The sequence below is a fragment of the Pseudophryne corroboree genome, chromosome 11 (genome assembly GCF_028390025.1).
Source record: "Pseudophryne corroboree isolate aPseCor3 chromosome 11, aPseCor3.hap2, whole genome shotgun sequence".
NCBI lineage: Eukaryota > Metazoa > Chordata > Amphibia > Anura > Myobatrachidae > Pseudophryne > Pseudophryne corroboree.
This window is the reverse complement of record NC_086454.1, coordinates 12966701-12987330: the sequence shown is the minus strand read 5'-3', so window position 1 is coordinate 12987330 and position 20630 is coordinate 12966701.

Below are 20630 nucleotides of genomic sequence, written 5' to 3'. Positions count from 1 at the left end.
TCGCTTATCTTACTCACACAGTGACCTCGGTGCAAATTTTAGGACTAAAAATAATATTGTGAGGTGTGAGGTATTCAGAATAGACTGAAAATGAGTGTAAATTATGGTTTTTGAGGTTAATAATACTTTGGGATCAATTCAAAATGACCCCCAAATTCTATGATTTAAGCTGTTTTTTAGGGTTTTTTGAAAAAAACACCCGAATCCAAAACACACCCGAATCCGACAAAAAAAAATTCGGTGAGGTTTTGCCAAAACGCGGTCGAACCCAAAACACGGCCGCGGAACCGAACCCAAAACCAAAACACAAAACCCGAAAAATTTCCGGCGCTCATCTCTAAATTACACATGATGTCAAGAACCTGAAGGCTTCATCTCCAGAACCTCACACCCCAGAGAAATGGAACAATTCTGCTACAGCTGTGTTCATCTTTAGGTTTCATGAGGGTCTCCTGGAGGTAAGCAGTAGTTTCATCAGTTACTGTTGGGGAGATAACATCACCCATCTCGGTTCAAGACAGAACTGTCTGAGGAACAAACTCACCACAACCATCATATCCTAGTGTGGTGATTGGGATCATACCTGTGGGGTGATTGGGATCAAACCTGTTTATTAGGCAAACCACACCCTATCATGTTGGTGTAACTGCCAGTCCTGACCTAAGACTAGCGGCGTGTGGACCCACCCATCTTCTATGACGACACTACAGTAAGGAATAAGGGAAGTCAAGGAGAAAAGGAAAGAGAAGGGGGAAAGGGGAAAGAAAGAGGAAGGTTATGCAGGTATGTGTGCACTATTTGTGGTATACACAGGTTAAATAATAATAAACACCAGCGGATGTGAACCATGGTGTTTAGGCCATGCAGTTAGACGTAACCATGGATTTAGGTTTGTTGCAGTGTTCAGGTGTACAGCCGTACTCTCAGTAACCGGTAGCGGAGGTGAAGCAGAACATCCGGTCATGTATAAGCAGCGGTATATACAGGAAATAACACAAGTCTCCAGGAGTTACAGTATGTACTGCATGTCTGTGTAGTACTATGGCGCTCAAACACATTGACGAAATGGCGTCGGAATGTACTCCATTACCAACAGGGTAATCTACAGTAATAGCAAGTAATGGAAATCCAAGGAAAAGAGAAAAGAATAAGGAGAGTGAAAGGAAAGTGGGGTGTCACGATTCTTGGACGGACCTTTATCAAATCTTGGAGAAAGATATTGTAATTTTCTAGCACAGCCTATAAATTATAGAAGCTGATTGTTTGGTACTTTAACTCTCTCCACTTTATTTCTCTCCAAGTTTTGATACAACTCCATCTTGGTCAAAAATGTGGATTCATACTACCAGCTGGGATAAACACGACCTACAACGTGGATGTAGTAGAGTCTGATGATGCTTATCAGGGATCCCCACTAGGAGGTGTGGACTGCACCCAGCACGCAGGTTGTGGCCTAATAGGTTGGTTCCTACCATGATAGATTTAGAGTTACTGTAGTGTAGTTATCTTACCGGGACTGGTAGAGGGACAGTGAAGCCACAGATAAAAGGATAGGTCAAAAATATGGTCAGGTCACATGCTGGGGTCAAAAACATGTGACACAGTATTAAGCCTGGAGAAGATGTAAAGTAAGGGAACAGGAAAACACTGCGTCATTCTGTACACAGATAGCAGTCATAGAAGAGTCAGGAACCCTGGAGACTAGGGGTGGGAAGTCTAATGCCTAATGCCCTGACAAATTGTACCAACCAGAGTGAAATTAAAGTACAGGAAGCAGTTCAATCAGCCCCAACTGGGCATTAGATCAGTAAATTCAAGTAAAATGCCATATGGCTGCCCCTATAGCGGCAAGAGGATGGGGTCAGCGCAGAGGTCTGGGAACAGCGAGTGAAGAGAGTCAGCTGCAGTAAGGGATATTTGGCATTAGACATAGGGGTAAATTTACTAAGATTCGTATTTTCCCGTTTCAGGTCAAAGTTCAATCACGAATGACATCGAAAGTGTAAAACTGCAACTTTTTGAATTTGTTACGATGGATTTACTAAGCTGTCGTATTCGGGTTTTTCTTTTGTTCCGATGTCGATGTCATTCGTGTTTTTTTTGTGTTTTTTACGGCAGTGATTAGCAAAACACTGCCGACTTTTTTACAATTAATCTCGGCCGGATCTGTGTGATCCGTGCTGGTGTTCTATTTTTTTTTTTTTTTTAATTAAACACTGTAAAATGTAAAAAAAAAATTGCGTGGGGTCCCCCCTCCTAAGCATAACCAGCCTCGGGCTCTTTGAGCCGATCCTGGTTGCCGAAATATGGGAAAAAAAATGACAGGGGTTCCCCCATATTTAAGCAACCAGCATCGGGCTCTGCGCCTGGTCCTGGTTCCAAAAATACGGGGGACAAAAAGAGTAGGGGTCCCCCGTATTTTTAAAACCAGCACCGGGCTCCACTAGCTGGACAGATAATGCCACAGCCGGGGGTCACTTTTATATAGTGCCCTGCGGCCGTGGCATCAAAAATCCAACTAGTCACTCCTGGCCGGGGTACCCTGGGGGAGTGGGGACCCCTTCAATCAAGGGGTCCCCCCCCCCCAGCCACCCAAGGGCCAGGGGTGAAGCCCGAGGCTGTCCCCCCCCATCCAATGGGCTGCAGATGGGGAGGCTGATAGCCTTTGTTGTAAAAGAAAAGATATTGTTTTTAGTAGCAGTACTACAAGGCCCAGCAAGCCTCCCCCGCATGCTGGTACTTGGAGAACCACAAGTACCAGCATGCGACGGAAAAACGGGCCCGCTGGTACCTGTAGTACTACTACTAAAAAAATACCCAAAAAAAGACAAGACACACACACCGTGAAAGTATAATTTTATTACATACATACACACATACATACATACTTACCTTAAGTTCCCACGCAGGTCGGTCCTCTTCTCCAGTAGAATCCAAGGGGTACCTGTTGAAGAAATTATACTCACGAGATCCAGGGGTCCAGGCTCCTCGGGAAATCCAGGGGTAATCCACGTACTTGAAAAAAATAACAAAACGGTGTCCCGACCACGAACTGAAAGGGGACCCATGTTTGCACATGGGTCACCTTTCCACGAATGCCAGAAACCCACTTTGACTTCTGTCTAAGTGGGTTTCTTCAGCCAATCAGGGAGCGCCACGTTGTAGCACTCTCCTGATCAGCTGTGTGCTCCTGTCCTCACTGACAGGCAGCACACGGCAGTGTTACAATGTAGCGCCTATGCGCTACATTGTAACCAATGATGGGAACTTTCTGCCCTGCGGTTGACCTAAAGTGACGTCACCGCTGAGCAGAAAGTTCCCAGCATTGGTTACAATGTAGCGCATAGGCGCTACATTGTAACACTGCCGTGTGCTGCCTGTCAGTGAGGACAGGAGCACACAGCTGATCAGGAGAGCGCTACAACGTGGCGCTCCCTGATTGGCTGAAGAAACCCACTTAGACAGAAGTCAAAGTGGGTTTCTGGCATTCGTGGAAAGGTGACCCATGTGCAAACATGGGTCCCCTTTCAGTTCGTGGTCGGGACACCGTTTTGTTATTTTTTTCAAGTACGTGGATTACCCCTGGATTTCCCGAGGAGCCTGGACCCCTGGATCTCGTGAGTATAATTTCTTCAACAGGTACCCCTTGGATTCTACTGGAGAAGAGGACCGACCTGCGTGGGAACTTAAGGTAAGTATGTATGTATGTGTGTATGTATGTAATAAAATTATACTTTCACGGTGTGTGTGTCTTGTCTTTTTTTGGGTATTTTTTTAGTAGTAGTACTACAGGTACCAGCGGGCCCATTTTTCCGTCGCATGCTGGTACTTGTGGTTCTCCAAGTACCAGCATGCGGGGGAGGCTTGCTGGGCCTTGTAGTACTGCTACTAAAAACAATATCTTTTCTTTTACAACAAAGGCTATCAGCCTCCCCATCCGCAGCCCATTGGATGGGGGGGGGACAGCCTCGGGCTTCACCCCTGGCCCTTGGGTGGCTGGGGGGGGGACCCCTTGATTGAAGGGGTCCCCACTCCCCCAGGGTACCCCGGCCAGGAGTGACTAGTTGGATTTTTGATGCCACGGCCGCAGGGCACTATATAAAAGTGACCCCCGGCTGTGGCATTATCTGTCCAGCTAGTGGAGCCCGGTGCTGGTTTTAAAAATACGGGGGACCCCTACTCTTTTTGTCCCCCGTATTTTTGGGACCAGGACCAGGCGCAGAGCCCGATGCTGGTTGCTTAAATATGGGGGAACCCCTGTCATTTTTTTTCCCATATTTCAGCAACCAGGATCGGCTCAAAGAGCCCGAGGCTGGTTATGCTTAGGAGGGGGGACCCCACGCAATTTTTTTTGAAAAAATAAGCACTTTCCCACCCCTTCCCACTGATATACATGCACGGATCTCATGGATCCGTGCATGCCTATCCAATCACGAATAAAAAAAAAAGGTCTGTTTTTTTTTAGCACTTTTTTACGAGTTGTAATTTTTCACGGCAGTGTTTGTTTTTTTTTTGCTTTGCACTTCTTAGTAAATGACCGAGATTCATACTTAAACAGCCGCGTTTTGACCGATGGTGTATTCATTCGTAACTTTTTACTTGGACTTGCAAAAAATTACGAATGCCCTCATCTCTGCCGTGATTAGTGTTTAGTAAATTACCGAGATGACACTTTGATGAAAAAACGGCATCTCGGTCAAAATCGGGAGCTTAGTAAATTTCCCCCATAGATGGACACAGCCGCGGTGTTCGCATGCAGCGGCCATGTCCATAGAGTCTGCGCACATGCAGCAGCCATAGTGCCCGTGCGCAACCCTTCGCCATGGGATCGCATCCCAGAAGGATGTGATCACACAGTGATTGACAGGCAAGGGTGACGTCATGGCCGTTATGGGGCCGGCCTATGATGTTGCCTGCATTTCCTGCGTATGGAAACATGGCGGCGATGCCTCTGCCTACGTAGCCAGGCTGTGCAAGCAGGCGTTGACCTCTATTCGATGCATTTGCAATTCAATTGTGAATGCATCACGGAGCGGCACCACACATGTGAGTATGGTGGTCATTCTGACCCGATCGCACGCTGCAGCTTATCGCAGCGTCACAGGACTGGTCTTGGAATGACCCCCTATATGGACGCAGATTTTGCTGCAAGAGGAAAATCTGCGACCAACTCTGAATAGCCCCCAATAAGCAGCAGGGTTCTAGCGTGGACTGACCAAAGAAAGAGGAGGGTAAATTGTATTTTCAGTACTTATCTTCTCTGCAACTCACCTTACAAAATAAAACTGAAACAAGGGGAATGTGGGAAACTTCCAGCTCCATCAGTATCTACAGAACATGTACGCTGACAGAGGAGAATCATTTACACTCAGCAACACCTGAAACAAAGGCGTACGGGTGCTGCATGCCAGTTCTGTGACGCGCGTACTGGTAATTCCTGCTTATAAGTGAATGTTTTGACACAGAGCCTTTCTTTACAATCATGTCAGGGTTCTGCAGCCAAGTTTACGGAATACATGAGAGACCAGAGGCATAGCTAGGGTTTTTGGAGCCCAGGGCAAGATGGAAAATGGCGCCCCCCCCCCCCCCCCAAAAAAAAAAAAAAAAGCAAAAGAAGCATGTGCGCGCGCCTAAGGCGCGCGTGGTGTAAAATGGGTGTGGCCACGCTCCAGAAGGGTGTGTGGCCACTGAAAATGGCCCACAGTGCCAGTTACATTGCCCCACAATGCCAGATACAATGGCCCTCATTCCGAGTTGTTCGCTCGCTAGCTGCTTTTAGCAGCTTTGCACACACTAAGCCGCTGCCCTCTGGGAGTGAATCTTAGCTTAGCAGAATTGCGAACGAAAGAATATCAGAATTGCAAATAGAATTGCGAATAGAAATTTCTTTGCAGTTTCCGAGTAGCTCGAGACTTACTCTGCCACTGCGATCAGTTCAGTCCTTTTCATTCCTGGTTTGACGTCACAAACACACCCAGCGTTCGCCCAGCCACTCCCCCGTTTCTCCAGACACTCCCGCGTTTTTCCCAGAAACGGCAGCGTTTTTTCGCACACACCCATAAAACGGCCAGTTTCCGCCCAGAAACACCCACTTCCTGTCAATCACACTCCGATCACCAGAACGATGAAAAATCTTCGTTAAGCCGTGAGTAAGATACCAAACTTTTGTGGTAATTTACTTGGCGCAAGCGCACTGGAGAACATTGCGCATGCGCAGTTTGCGACTTATCGCACCGATGCGAAGAAAAAGAACGAGCGAACAACTCAGAATGAGGGCCAATGCCCCACAGTGCCAGTTACATTGCCCCACAGTGCCAGATACAATGCCCCACAGTGCCAGTTACATTGCCCCACAGTGCCAGATACAATGCCCCACAGTGCCAGTTACATTGCCCCACAGTGCCAGATACAATGCCCCACAGTGGCGGATACATGCCTCACAGTGCCATTTACATTGCCCCACAGTACCAGATACAATGCCCCACAGTGCCAGTTACATTGCCCCACAGTGCCAGATACAATGCCCCATAGTGCCAATTACATTGCCACACAGTGCCAGATACAATGCCCCACAGTGCCAGATACATGCCCCACAGTGCCAGTTACATTGCCCCACAGTGCCAGATACAATGCCCCACAGTGCCGGATACATGCCCCACAGTGCCAGATACATGCCCCACAGTGCCAGTTACAAGCCCCACAGTGCCAGTTACATGCCCCACAGTGCCAGTTACATGCCCCACAGTGCCAGTTACATGCCCCACAGTGCCAGATACATGCCCCACAGTGCCAGTTACAAGCCCCACAGTGCCAGTTACATGCCCCACAGTGCCAGTTACATTGCCCCACAGTGCCAGTTACATGCCCCACAGTGCCAGTTACATGCCCTACAGTGCCAGTTACATTGCCGCACAGTGCCGGATACATGCCCCACTGTGCCAGATACATGCCCCACTGTGCCAGTTACATGCCCCACTGTGCCAGATACATGCCCCCCACTGTGCCTGATACATGCCCCACTGTGCCAGTTACATGCCCCACTGTGCCAGTTACATGCCCAACTGTGCTCTCTCTCTCCCCCCCTCCCTCCCCCCGGTCACTCACCGGCGCCGCTTGTTCTATGTGAGGGGAGGAGAGCGCAGCGCAGCGCCTCTCCTTCCCCTCACTGCTCCAGGTCTCCGGCCGGTTCGCTAGCCAATCAGAGCTCGCGAACCGGCAACCAATCAGGAGCCGGTCCGCAAGCTCTGACTGGCTAACGCAGCCGGAGGCCGGACACAGCAGCGCTGCTAGGGCTTTCAGCGGCGGTGAGGGGAGGGAGAGACGGTGCGCTCTCCTCCCCTCACATTTCGGCTTGACGGGGGCGAGTGGGGCATGATGCCCTGGCCGCCGGTGGCGCCCCCCTCCCCTGGGCCTGCCAAGGCGCCCAGGGCACGTGCACCACTCGCCCTACCCTAGATACGCCTCTGTGAGAGACAAAAACATTTTGTTGCAGGGACCTTGTTAAATGATACAATTCAGTGTCAGTTCTGCCTCTGTTATATTTCATTTAAATTGCAATCACAAGTGGGTGAAATAAAACCACACATCTGTGATTTATGTATACGCCGCATATTCATCCAAAGGTAAAGAAATCCAACATTGTGCACTATGATTTGTTTACAGTGTTTCTATAATTCTTATTAACAGCATCACTCCATATACTATATACTCCGCAAGTGAGAGACTCACACTACCAGGCCTGTTGGTTTGATCATGTACGGCATTGGTACAGCAGGTTGGATGTTGAAGTCCCTCTGTTTGCAAATGAGCAAAATCCATTCCATTGCCGGAAGTAGCTTTCTGAGTTTGAAAAGGGGTTCATCGTAGGCTACGCGCTGTCATGTTTCCAGGTGACGCTGCTCGGGTACACAGAAAATTCGGTAACCGGGATGAACTGGCCAGCTCAGTGTCCAGATCTTAACCCCACTGAGAATCCCTGGAACGAGAGTGACGGGTGCATTCTAGACCGACTTCTTCAGTGTCACAGTTGAGGCGGAATGGCAGAACATACTGCCTGCTGTTTTCCAGGAACTTGTGGAAAGTTTACCAAGAAGGGTGTCTGCAGTAATGACTGCACGTGGTGCCCCTGCAGAGTACTGACGTCAGTAACATCTCGCTGGTCTATCTGCTGTCAGTGTCCAATCACATTTGTCTGCATAGGGGGTTATTCAGTACGGATTGCAGAATCTGCAATCTGTTCTATTGCATGCTGGGGGCCAGCCAGCATGCAGAATGGCCTGCCCAGCGGCTGCGACCGTATTTTAATTGCGGTAACAGCTACTATGGAAGACCCCCTGCAGCCGCAGCTAGGCTGAGTCTGCAGGAGGTCCGCTGCCATTTTTTAGATCGGAGCGGCTGCGCGTGATGTCACGCAGCTGCCCTGAAAATGTAGCCGGCCCTTCCTTGCTTTCCTCGTGCCACCCCGCAACACTCTGTCACCGCCCCCGCTAACACCTCTGCCTCTGCTTAGCGATGCGACCTGAATACGTCCCTTAGTGTACTAATAATGACGTTTTGCGCTGTGAATGGAAAAAAGCCGTGCGCAGTGCGGTTTCCTACTTGAAGCCATACAGAAATTCACATTAGCATAAGGTAGTAAATCTGCCTTCTATGGCTTCCTGCAATTACAGCCACAGAATCAGGCCCTTACCGTCTCACGCGGTGCCGCACCTGACAGCGTTTACCATGAGCAGAGCCCTGGCCATGGAATAGCAGCTGCCACATATCCTGCTCTGTGTTTTCTCCGCTCATGAAAGGCATTGTCGTTATTAGTATAAGTGTACCCTCAAGTTTGGTCTCCATGACAATAAAACAAATCAATATCTGTCTGATTTAGAGAACAATGAGATATTCTCAGGAAGCCGCTGTGACCCTCTGGCTGAGGGTCACCCCAAGTCACCGGTGTGATTTAGGAACTTTTTGTCTTTAGTTTTGACCGTTAAATAAATACAAGAAACCTAAACTCGCGCCAGTGTCCTAACAGTCAGTATAGGGAAAGCTACTGTAGCATTCATTCATGGCATCGCCCTGGGGGGAGTTGTATTATAAAATGTTATATGACAATCTGCTCTGCCCTGGCAATTAGTACGTAAGAATTCAGTGGGCTGGAACCTCTGCATTAATGTATAATATATGTTGAGGCTTATTTAGTAATGGATAAAGCACTAGCACCTGTGTTAGCATAGTCCTGGCATTAGCAGACACATTCACTATTAGATATAATGCTCTTTTATCCAGCTCATTGCACCTCTGCTTTCTGACGGTTCTAAGAAAGAAATGTAAAGGCCGCCTGTAACCTGGCTTCTTGGAGGATTCGGGGCTGTAGGATTTGGCTGTCTGCCCGCTGGTTTCCATGCTCCTATCTGTCTTCATCTCGGTGCAGTTTCAGCAGCAGAAGCAGCTACATGCAGATGTGGAATGATTGCTCTCTACTGGGCTGTTGTCGTTGTTAGTCCCCTGCTTGCCCTAGCACAAATACAGCGCTCCACCTCTATTCCTGGTGCAAATGTTATCCAGAGTCACACAACTCAGGCTGTAGAGAAACTCACAGGCAGCTGTACCGCTATTTCACTCATACGATTACTTACCCACCTTGTGTAAAGATTCAGAACAATTCAGGAGTGGAAAACTGGGACCCTCCTGTGTCAATAAAGTGTCTCCCCTCAGTTTTTGGTTTTAGTGGTTGGAAAATAAACATAAATATAATGCCCTGATTTCTTAAACCAGGAGGTGTTTATTCTTACCCATGAGAATGGAAAGCTCAGGGGTGGGAGGAGCATTAACATCTAGGGGGTTATTCAATACAGATTGCTAATTCAGCTAGAAAGCAGAATTTGCAATCCGTTCTTTTGCATGCTGAATCATCGCAGGGCAAGGCTGCTCAGTATGCTAAATGGCGGCCACCAGCTGAAACCGCAATTTACATTGTGATCGCAGCAATTGTGGACGACCCCCTGCAGCAGCAGCTAGGCTAACCCCATTTTTCCCGTTGGAGCGGCTGCGTGTGACGTCACGCATCCACCCCCAAAACGCTGCCTACCTGCCCGTTTTTCTTGCACCACCCCCGCTGCGATCCGTCGCCGCCCCCCACCCGCCCTGCAAACGTCTCTGCAGGTTAATCAGGCAGAGGCATTCACACCAGCTGTGACCCGAATGTATTCGGCAGGTGAGCACGTGCAGGACAGTACCTGTGCATGCGCACTGCCGCCAAGGACGGGGTTATTGCGGTCGCAATGCTTATGCAACCTGAAAAACCCCATTGGTCAGGCTGAGTAAACCAGTCTTCAACTGGACCATGGATGCGTGACACGTCCACCTTTGCAGGTGAGCTTACGCAGGACAGAACCCTCCCATGGAGCAGGAGGGCAGGATAGGCCAATTCTCATCCACATTTGTCATCTCTAGGTTGGACTACTGCAGCCAGTAATGACAGGTGGAACTTAATTAAGTCGACAGTCAATAGATCAACCACTAACAGTCGATATGCATTAGGTCGACATGGACAAAAGGCCGACACGGTCATTAGGTCGACATGTCAAAGGTCAAAAGGTACAAAAGGTCGACAGATGAAAATGGTCAATACAGCTTTTTTTTTTTGGGGGGGGGGGGTAAGGTCATTTTATTTTTTCATTTTTTTCAACTTTCTCATACTTTACCATCCACGTGGACTACGATTGGGAAGAGTGATTTTGCCCGAAGCATGGCGAGCGAAGAGGTAAACTAATGCCCCCTCCATATGACGGTAGTTTTGGCCTGAATGTACGGTCACTGTCCATGATTGATGAATAATGTTGCACACAAGTAAAAGCTTTGTGTGTTGGTTACATCTGGTGCTGCCGGCGCTATTGGATGGCACGTTAGCTGGGGTGGTGTTAGCCTTTGCGTGGGGTTGAGGGCAATTAGGATTTTGCACCAGGCGATGCACCTTAGCTACAGTACGATATTACTTTCTTTAGATTGAGAACTGACAGAGCCGGTAACGACGATGACGTTCCCACTGATATCTTCTTTCCACTCCACCTTCAGCTCCCCCCACTCCCTTCCACAGCTCCCGGCAGATCACACGACGCTTATCTTGTCATTTTTAAGACAATTCTCAAAGCCGTTTAGTTTGTCAAAGAGATGAGGAATAAGAATAAGACGGCGACGTTATAGTGAGGAACAGTAAGACTGTCAGAGACAATTACTGCCAAGCTGAGAGGTTATTCTTAGAGCGCTCAGGTACAGGTAGGGCATACATGTACATACAGTGTAATGTAGGTGTGGGCTCACCGGACCAGCGTGGCAGAACACTGCGTCCATCCACTCACAAGCTGGGGGGCGCACAGCACAGGTTATGGCCACCCAGCATGTGTGCAGTCCCGCCCCGCAATGCATCCGCAATTTAATTGTTAAAGTATTGATTAGCGGCTGACCCCTGCGCCTGCCCCATCTTTTTTCTTGGAGCGGCTGCGTGTGATGTCACGCAGCTGTCCCGAAAACAGTATATGGACATGTCTGCGTTGTTCAGACCACGCTTAGCAAAATGCAGCAGTGTCTCTCCCCTGACACCAGCAGCTGTCAATCACTATGTGACAGCATCCTTCCGGATGTGAATGCATGGTGAAGGGTCGCACACACGCACTATGGCCAGTGGCGCAGTGGCTGCTTCCATCTCCGAATTAGGGCCGTCTGACAGTCCTTCTCTGTTACTATGACTCATGTTTATGGGCTGTCCAGCGTGCATCCATAAAGCACAGTTCAGTATGGAATCTGCACCTGGTTATACCCCTGTGATGATATTGTCTGGGCCTGGGACCCTCTGAGTGACAGCGAGAGCAACAGCGTTAGTTCTATCTGGAAGCAGCATGTGAGTCCTATTCCCTCTTATTGGAAGTTACTGTACATTAGTAACACTTTGGGGCTGGAACTGAGTTGGACTCTGCGTCCTTTTCTGCATTCACTTCAGCGTCTTTTTTCTGGTCTTGCATCTGTGACTTTAGGCTAATGCTGCTACAAAGTCTTTCCCTGATTTAATTCTCTCCGTAGGACATGAAATACCGCTACAGTAGGTGCGCCTGTAGAGGGACGATGGAAACTTGCGCCAGCCATGTCTGAGTATGGCCTCCTCTATGAGCAGTGTACGCAACTGCGTTCCACGACATTCCTCTGACACTCACATAACATGGGACGTCTCTGTGTGTCTTGTTATCCACTCTCTGTCACAGTCCCGGAACTCCCCTTATAATTCTGATACTGTGCGTCCAAATCTGTTCTGCGACTCACTATCGCTGCTACATCTGACTACATCAGCCCCTTTATGAGAGAAACACTAATTATTGTTCATTTCTTGTACAGTTAGCACAATCAGGGGTGTATTAACACCCCGAGGGGTCCCGTGTGCAGCAGTCTGTGGTATATAGTTCCCATTGCTGTGTATGTATTTCGGTGGAAGGATACACTGGATCTTATTTTGTGTTCTGTATTAGTTGGTGTATGAATCCTGCAGTTTTACAGTAAGGAAGTGAGGAGGGAGCCGCTTTCTGCCACAGGGTAAGTACACTTTTGGTGCAGGGTGTGGGGCCCCCTGCACCCAGAGGCCTGTGTGCGCCGCAATCCCTGCACCCATCGTACATATACCTAAGAGCACAATCCACAAATTATACCATTTCGCTAAGCAATTTAAAAAAACAAAAACAAATTTTTTACATTTATTTAGTGTTGCATTTACTTATTATGTATAGTTTGGAGGAGAGAAGGGAAAGGGGGGACATGATAGAAACTTTCAAATATATCAAGGGTTTTAACAAAGTTCAGGAGGGAAACATTCTTCAAAGGAAGAGAAGTATTAGAACTCGAGGGCATACATTGAGACTGGAGGGGGGGAGGTTCAGGGGAAATTTAAGGAAAAATTACTTCGCAGAAAGGGTAGTGGATAAGTGGAATAGGCTCCCATCAGAGGTGGTAGAGGCTAAGACTGTAGAGCAATTTAAACATGCTTGGGACAGGCATATGAATATCCTTACAAAGAATTAAGGTTCAAAAAGGGTTGAGATTGCCTAAAGGAACAAATAAAAAAGGGGCAGACTAGATGGGCCAAGTGGTTCTTATCTGCCGTCAAATTCTATGTTTCTATGTTTCTTAGTGTAACATTTATGTAGTGTTGCATTTACTTAGTGTAACATTTATTTAGTGTTGCATTTATTTAGTGTAACATTTATTTAGTGTTGCATTTATTTAGTGTTGCACTTATTTAGTATAACATTTATTTAGTGTTGCATTTATTTAGTGTTGCATTTATTTAGTGTAACATTTATTTAGTGTTGCATTTATTTAGTGTTGCACTTATTTAGTGTAACATTTATTTAGTGTTGCATTTACTTAGTGTAACATTTATTTAGTATTGCATTTATTTAGTGTTGCATTTATTTAGTGTAACATTTATTTAGTGTTGCATTTATTTAGTATAACATTTATTTAGTGTTGCATTCATTTAGTGTTGCATTTACTTAGTGTAACATTCATTTAGTGTTGCATTTACTTAGTGTAACATTTATTTAGTGTAACATTTATTTAGTGTTGCATTTATTTAGTGTAACATTTATTTAGTGTTGCATTTATTTAGTGTAACATTTATTTAGTGTTGCACTTATTTAGTGTAACATTTATTTAGTGTTGCATTTATTTAGTGTTGCACTTATTTAGTGTAACATTTATTTAGTGTTGCATTTATTTAGTGTAACATTTATTTAGTGTTGCATTTATTTAGTGTTGCATTTATTTAGTCTTGCATTTACTTAGTGTAACATTTATTTAGTGTTGCATTTATTTAGTGTTGCATTTATTTAGTGTAACATTTATTTAGTGTTGCATTTATTTAGTGTTGCATTTATGGCAGTTAGCGTCCCTTTAAATACGGAGTATACAACATATAAAACACTGTAATGGAACCTACTAAACAATGGAGGCTGAGCTACAGGACAGACTGTAATTTGCCCTTACATAACATTCCGAATCTCAGTGAAAAGTTTCCAGGTACCGTGGCAGGTTAATGTCTGGCACCTTCTAGAATAGGACGTGAGCTGTGCTTACTGTACCCATAAACTTTATCTGGCAGTCTCCTGCCAAAGTGCGGTGATATATCACTATGCTACATCCATTAGGACACTTCATTTACAACTAAAATCTGTCCATGCGTCAGGATGCCGCACAGTGATATACTGCCAACTGGCAGAGGGAGCCCGGCTAAAGGTGCCGTCACTCAGAATACGGGCACAGTGACAACTTCCAGTTTGTTTAGAAGGCAGGGAGGCGCTGCACATCTATATGATAACCTGGACTGACATCTGCTTTAAGGATTTGTTAGGGTTTTTTTAATACTGTTTACTTAATTCTGTCACAGCCGTGTCGCCCCTGTCCTTTATCTGTATGCTTGGTTTGCTACTCATCATCATCGGTGCGCACTTACACCAGCCCTATACTCATACTTAGAAGGAGAAGATGTAGAGGAGACGCTGCAGAAAACTTTGGGGGGCGGGACTGGACTGTCACATCATTATGACCCGCCCCCAAACACAGGAAAATTACGATGGTGATTTGCAGGTCCAGGGGAGGGGACACACATGTGCCCTGCAACATTTAGTCATTCCCCCTCAACAGCGCCACTGACCAGTGACTATATCCCCATTGTGCATGCTTGGTGGTGTATAAGGACACAACAATCAGGATTGCTGCGTGTACAGACCCTGACAGTGGGTTCCCCAGTCCATGCAGGCTCGGGCGCATTGATGTACACCAGGGAGGTCTTTGTATCGGTATTTGCATAAAGCCGCAGTTGGCAGACCGCCAATAGGTGCAGCTGTTTCTGAATCAGGCCGTATCAGTGATGCACCCAGTGGTGCAAGTATGCAGCTGCGCTCGGGTACGGAGTACCCTTAAGAATTTGGCAGCAGGCACGCAGTACCACCCACTGCACCCTTTGAATCATTGATTGCCATTACTGCAATTATAATGCACTTCCGTGCAACAAGACCATGGTGTTTGGCAGCATGACGGCGCATCCCACTTTGTCAGGACTACAGGAAGCGCAATGGTGATGTGATGAGATCACATCACGCTTCCTCCACTGGTGGCCGTGGCTGACACGAAGAGAGGAGCCTAGGGACTGGGCTGGGTGCCTTTTCCCGCAGTGTGCAGCTGCTTCCCTTCACTCAGCTCAAGTGACGCATCAGCACTGAGCGGCTTTTGTTCTTCACAGGCTGGGCTGCCGGGTATGTCTCTGGCTTCACTGTATGGGGTCATTCACTTCACTCCCCCTTGTGTTATGTGGTCATGCCCCCTCATGACATGTGACCATGCCGATAATAAGGGCACACTCAGTACCACTAAGAAAATATATCTACTGGCACGCCTGGATGCACCTCACATGTCACCAGGGCCTGCTCAACCATTAGGCAGCTGCCTAGGGCGCCAGAATCTGGGGGGTGGGTGGGGGGCACCACTGAGTCTGCTTATCACAAGATTAAGGAAAATTAAAGAAACATGCTTATTGCACTTAATGCAAATGGTGGCTGTGGAACTTCTAAATCATAATTTCATCATGGCAGGGATGGCGGTGGCTGGGGGCAGTAGGCTGAAGTTTTCCCTAGGGTGCCGAGAAACCTTGTACCGGCCCTGCATGAGGTTATTGGTCATGACTGTTACTATCAGAAAGAACATGGGGCCTAATTCAGACCTGATCAAACAATCACTAGGGTGCGATATCGCTGTGCAGGGGTGCGATCGCATGTGCAGGAGAGCTGCGCAAACAGGAGTTAGTGCAGTCTCTGCACAGCCCAGGACTTACTCTTCCAGTGCGATGATCGGGGCCGGAGATGACGTTATAAACCCTCCCTCCAAACGCCTGGTCCCTCCTGCGTTTCTCCGGGCACTGCTTAAAAACGGTAAGTTGCCATCCAGAAACGGCCTCTTCCTGTCAGTCACCTTGCGATCACCCGTGCGGTCGCTTTTCTCGCACCATCCGGTCGCTGCCTGGATATCTCCAACGCTGCAGACTGACGCACCTGCGCATTGCGGCGCATACGCAGTTCAGACCTGATCGCAGGCTGTATGAAATTGCAACCTCGGCATCAGGTCTGAATTACTCCCATGGATCTTTGCTTATCCTACAGCCACATTTACTACAATATGATACAAGAAAATCCCTCATAAGCTTTGCTGCTGACTCCGATGGCCGCACTCTCATTAGTGAAAATCACGGGACTCATCAGAAGCTTTCGTTTAAAATTAGTTTCTTTTTTTTCTCTTTTTTCTTCTTTTTTTTTTTTGTACTTTTTTAGTGCAACTTTCATCCATTTTCTAAATTAACAGCATCTGCCTTGAGTTATCCAAACGAGGAACATATGCAGAAAAACATGTCTAACAGCCCTGTCGTCAATCCACAAGGCGATCCTGTAATTTAGGAAAGCATTGAAAAGATTTACTTCTCACTGTCAAGCGATAAATTATTTAGCAGCCCATTAACAGATTGTCCTTGTGTGCTCTGCATATTGTCAGACACGCGTACCTTTCCTCTTCTCCGGCAGCTTCAAGAGACTGAGCGTATATATGTGTGACAACGGGAAAAATATCAACTTCTGAATGTGTGCATAAGTCCCTGCTTAAAGCGAGGTGCGCCGGTGAGTGATGTGTGCGGAGTGATGTCTGGGTGATGTGTGCGGAGTGATGTGTGCGGAGTGATGTGTGTGGAGTGATGTCGGCAGAATGATGTGTGCGGAGTTATGTGTGCGGAGTGATGTCTGCGGAGTGATGTGTGCAGAGTGATGTGTGCGGAGTGATGTGTGCGGAGTGATGTCTGCGGAGTGATGTCTGCGGAGTGATGTCTGCGGAGTGATGTGTGCGGAGTGATGTCTGCAGAGTGATGTCTGCAGAGTGATGTCTGCGGAGTGATGTGTGCGGAGTGATATGTGTGGAGTGATGTGTGTGGAGTGATGTCTGTGGAGTGATGTGTGCGGAGTGATGTGTGCAGAGTGATGTGTGCGGAGAGATGTCTGCGGAGTGATGTGTGCGGAGTGATGTCTAGGTGATGTGTGCGGAGTGATGTGTGAGGAGTGAGGATGGAGGAGAGGGTAAGGCTGTGGGAGTGGAGGGTTAGGCTGTGGGAGGGGAGGGTTAGGGTTAGGCTGCAGCCGGGGGAGGGTTAGGGTTAGACTGTGGGAGGGGGAGGGTTAGGGTGAGGCTGTGGGAGTGGAGGGTTAGGCTGTGGGAGGGGAGGGTTAGGGTTAGGCTGCAGCCGGGGGAGGGTTAGGGTTAGGCTGTGGGAGTGGAGGGTTAGGCTGAGTGATGTCTGCGGAGTGATGTGTGCGGAGTGATGTGTGTGGAGTGATGTCTGGGTGATGTGTGCGGAGTGATGTCTGCGGAGTGATGTCTGCGGAGTGATGTCTGGGTGATGTGTGCGGAGTGATGTCTGGGTGATGTGTGCGGAGTGATATGTGCGGAGTGATGTCTGTGGAGTGATGTGTGCAGAGTGATGTGTGCAGAGTGATGCGTGCGGAGTGATGTGTGCGGAGTGATGTCTGCGGAGTGATGTCTGCGGAGTGATGTGTGCGGAGTGATGTCTGGGTGATGTGTGCGGAGTGATATGTGCGGAGTGATGTCTGTGGAGTGATGTGTGCAGAGTGATGTGTGCAGAGTGATGCGTGCGGAGTGATGTGTGCGGAGTGATGTCTGCGGAGTGATGTCTGCGGAGTGATGTGTGCGGAGTGATGTCTGGGTGATGTGTGCGGAGTGATGTGTGCGGAGTGATGTGTGCGGAGTGATGTCTGGGTGATGTGTGCGGAGTGATGTCTGTGGAGTGATGTGTGCAGAGTGATGTGTGCAGAGTGATGTGTGCGGAGTGATGCGTGCGGAGTGATGTGTGCGGAGTGATGTCTGCGGAGTGATGTGTGCGGAGTGATGTGTGCGGAGTGATGTCTGGGTGATGTGTGCGGAGTGATGTGTGCGGAGTGATGTGTGCGGAGTGATGTCTGGGTGATATGTGCAGAGTGATGTCTGGGTGATGTGTGCGGAGTGATGTGTGCGGAGTGATGTCTGGGTGATGTGTGCGGAGTGATGTGTGCGGAGTGATGTGTGCGGAGTGATGTCTGCGGAGTGATGTCTAGGTGATGTGTGCGGAGTGATGTGTGCAGAGTGATGTGTGCGGAGTGATGTGTGCGGGGTGATGTCTGGGTGATGTGTGCGGAGTGATGTGTGCGGAGTGATGTCTGCGGAGTGATGTCTGGGTGATGTGTGCGGAGTGATGTGTGCGGAGTGATGTGTGCGGAGTGATGTCTGCGGAGTGATGTGTGCGGAGTGATGTCTAGGTGATGTGTGCGGAGTGATGTGTGCAGAGTGATGTGTGCGGAGTGATGTGTGCGGGGTGATGTGTGAGGGGTGATGTCTGCGGAGTGATGTGTGCGGAGTGATGTGTGCAGAGTGATGTGTGTGGAGTGATGTCTGCGGAGTGATGTCTGCGGAGTGATGTCTGCGGAGTGATGTCTGCGGAGTGATGTCTGCGGAGTGATGTCTGCAGAGTGATGTCTGCAGAGTGATGTGATCGGAGTGATGTCTGTGGAGTGATGTCTACAGAGTGATGTGTGCGGAGTGATATGTGCGGAGTGATGTGTGTGGAGTGATGTCTGTGGAGTGATGTGTGCGGAGTGATGTGTGCAGAGTGATGTGTGCGGAGAGATGTCTGCGGAGTGATGTGTGCGGAGTGATGTCTAGGTGATGTGTGCGGAGTGATGTGTGCGGAGTGAGTGTGGAGGAGAGGGTTAGGCTGTGGGAGGGTTAGGGTTAGGCTGCAGCCGGGGGAGGGTTAGGGTTAGACTGTGGGAGGGGGAGGGTTAGGGTGAGGCTGTGGGAGTGGAGGATTAGGCTGTGGGAGGGGAGGGGAGGGTTAGGGTTCGGCTGCAGCCGGGGGAGGCTTAGGGTTAGGCTGTGGGAGCGGAGGGTTAGGCTGTGGGAGGGGTGGCTTAGGCTGTGGGAGGGGTGGGTTAGTGTTAGGCTGTGGGAGTGGAGGGTTAGGGTTAGGCTGCAGCCGGGGGAGGGTTAGGGTTAGGCTGTGGGAGTGGAGGGTTAGGCTGTGGGAGGGGTGGCTTAGGCTGTGGGAGTGGAGGGTTAGGGTTAGGCTGGGGGAGGGGGAGTTAGAATTAGGCTGCGAGAGGGGAAGATCAGGCTGGGGGAGGGGTGGGTTAGGGTTATGCTGTGGGAGGGGAGGGTTAGGGTTAGGCTGCAGCCGGGGGAGGGTTAGAGTTAGGCTAAGGGAGTGGAGGGTTAGGCTGTGGGAGTGGAGGGTTAGGCTGTGGGAGGGGAGGGTTAGGGTTAGGCTGTGGGAGTGGAGGGTTAGGGTTAGGCTGGGGGAGGGGGAGTTAGAATTAGGCTGCGAGAGGGGAAGATCAGGCTGGGGGAGGGGTGGGTTAGGGTTATGCTGTGGGAGGGGAGGGTTAGGGTTAGGCTGCAGAGGGTTAGAGTTAGGCTGTGGGAGTGGAGGGTTAGGCTGTGGGAGTGGAGGGTTAGGCTGTGGGAGGGGAGGGTTAGGCTGTGGGAGGGGAGGGTTAGGGTTAGGCTGTGGGAGTGGAGGGTTAGGCTGTGGGAGGGGAGGGTTAGGGTTAGGCTGTGGGAGTGGAGGGTTAGGGTTAGGCTGTGGGAGGGGAGGGTTAGGCTGTGAGAGTGGAGGGTTAGGCTGTGGGAGGGGAGGGTTAGGCTGTGGGAGTGGAGGGTTAGGGTTAGGCTGTGGGAGTGGAGGGTTAGGCTGTGGGAGGGGAGGGTTAGTGTTAGGCTGGGGGAGGGGGAGTTAGAATTAGGCTGCGAGAGGGGAAGATCAGGCTGGGGGAGGGGTGGGTTAGGGTTATGCTGTGTGGGGGGGAGGGGGGGGGGTTAGTGTTAGGCTGCAGCCGGGGGAGGGTTAGGGTTAGGATGTGGGAGGGGTGGCTTAGGCTGTGGGAGGGGAGGGGTGGCTTAGGCTGTGGGAGTGGAGGGTTAGTGTTAGGCTGGGGGAGGGGGAGTTAGAATTAGGCTGCGAGAGGGGAAGATCAGGCTGGGGGAGGGGAGGGTTAGGCTGTGGGAGTGGAGGGTTAGGCTGTGGGAGGGGTGGCTTAGGCTGTGGGAGGGGTGGGTTAGTGTTAGGCTGGGGGAGGGGGAGTTAGAATTAGGCTGTGAGAGGGGAAGATCAGGCTCGGGGAGGAATGGGTTAGGGTTATGCTGTGTGGGAAGGGGGGGGGGGGGGTTAGAGTTAGAGTTATAATACTCACCGGGATCCATCAGCATTGTGAGCGCCGGGTTTCCTCTGCCGTTATTATGACTGTCGGGATCCTGACCGCTGGGATACCATACATAACCGATGTTATGACTTAGGGATCATAGTAACATATTGTAGTGACTATAGCATAAGATTTATGGGACTTTATAAACTGAAAATTAGTAATTTGTAATGATTTATCTGTAACTGTAAATATCTCAGTTTCTTCTACCCATAACATAACACCTTCATCCTCTCACCTCTGCAATTACACACTGTTTCAGATTGGATAATATTCCCTGCAGGTACTGTATGTTGCTGCTCACACTGCGGATTT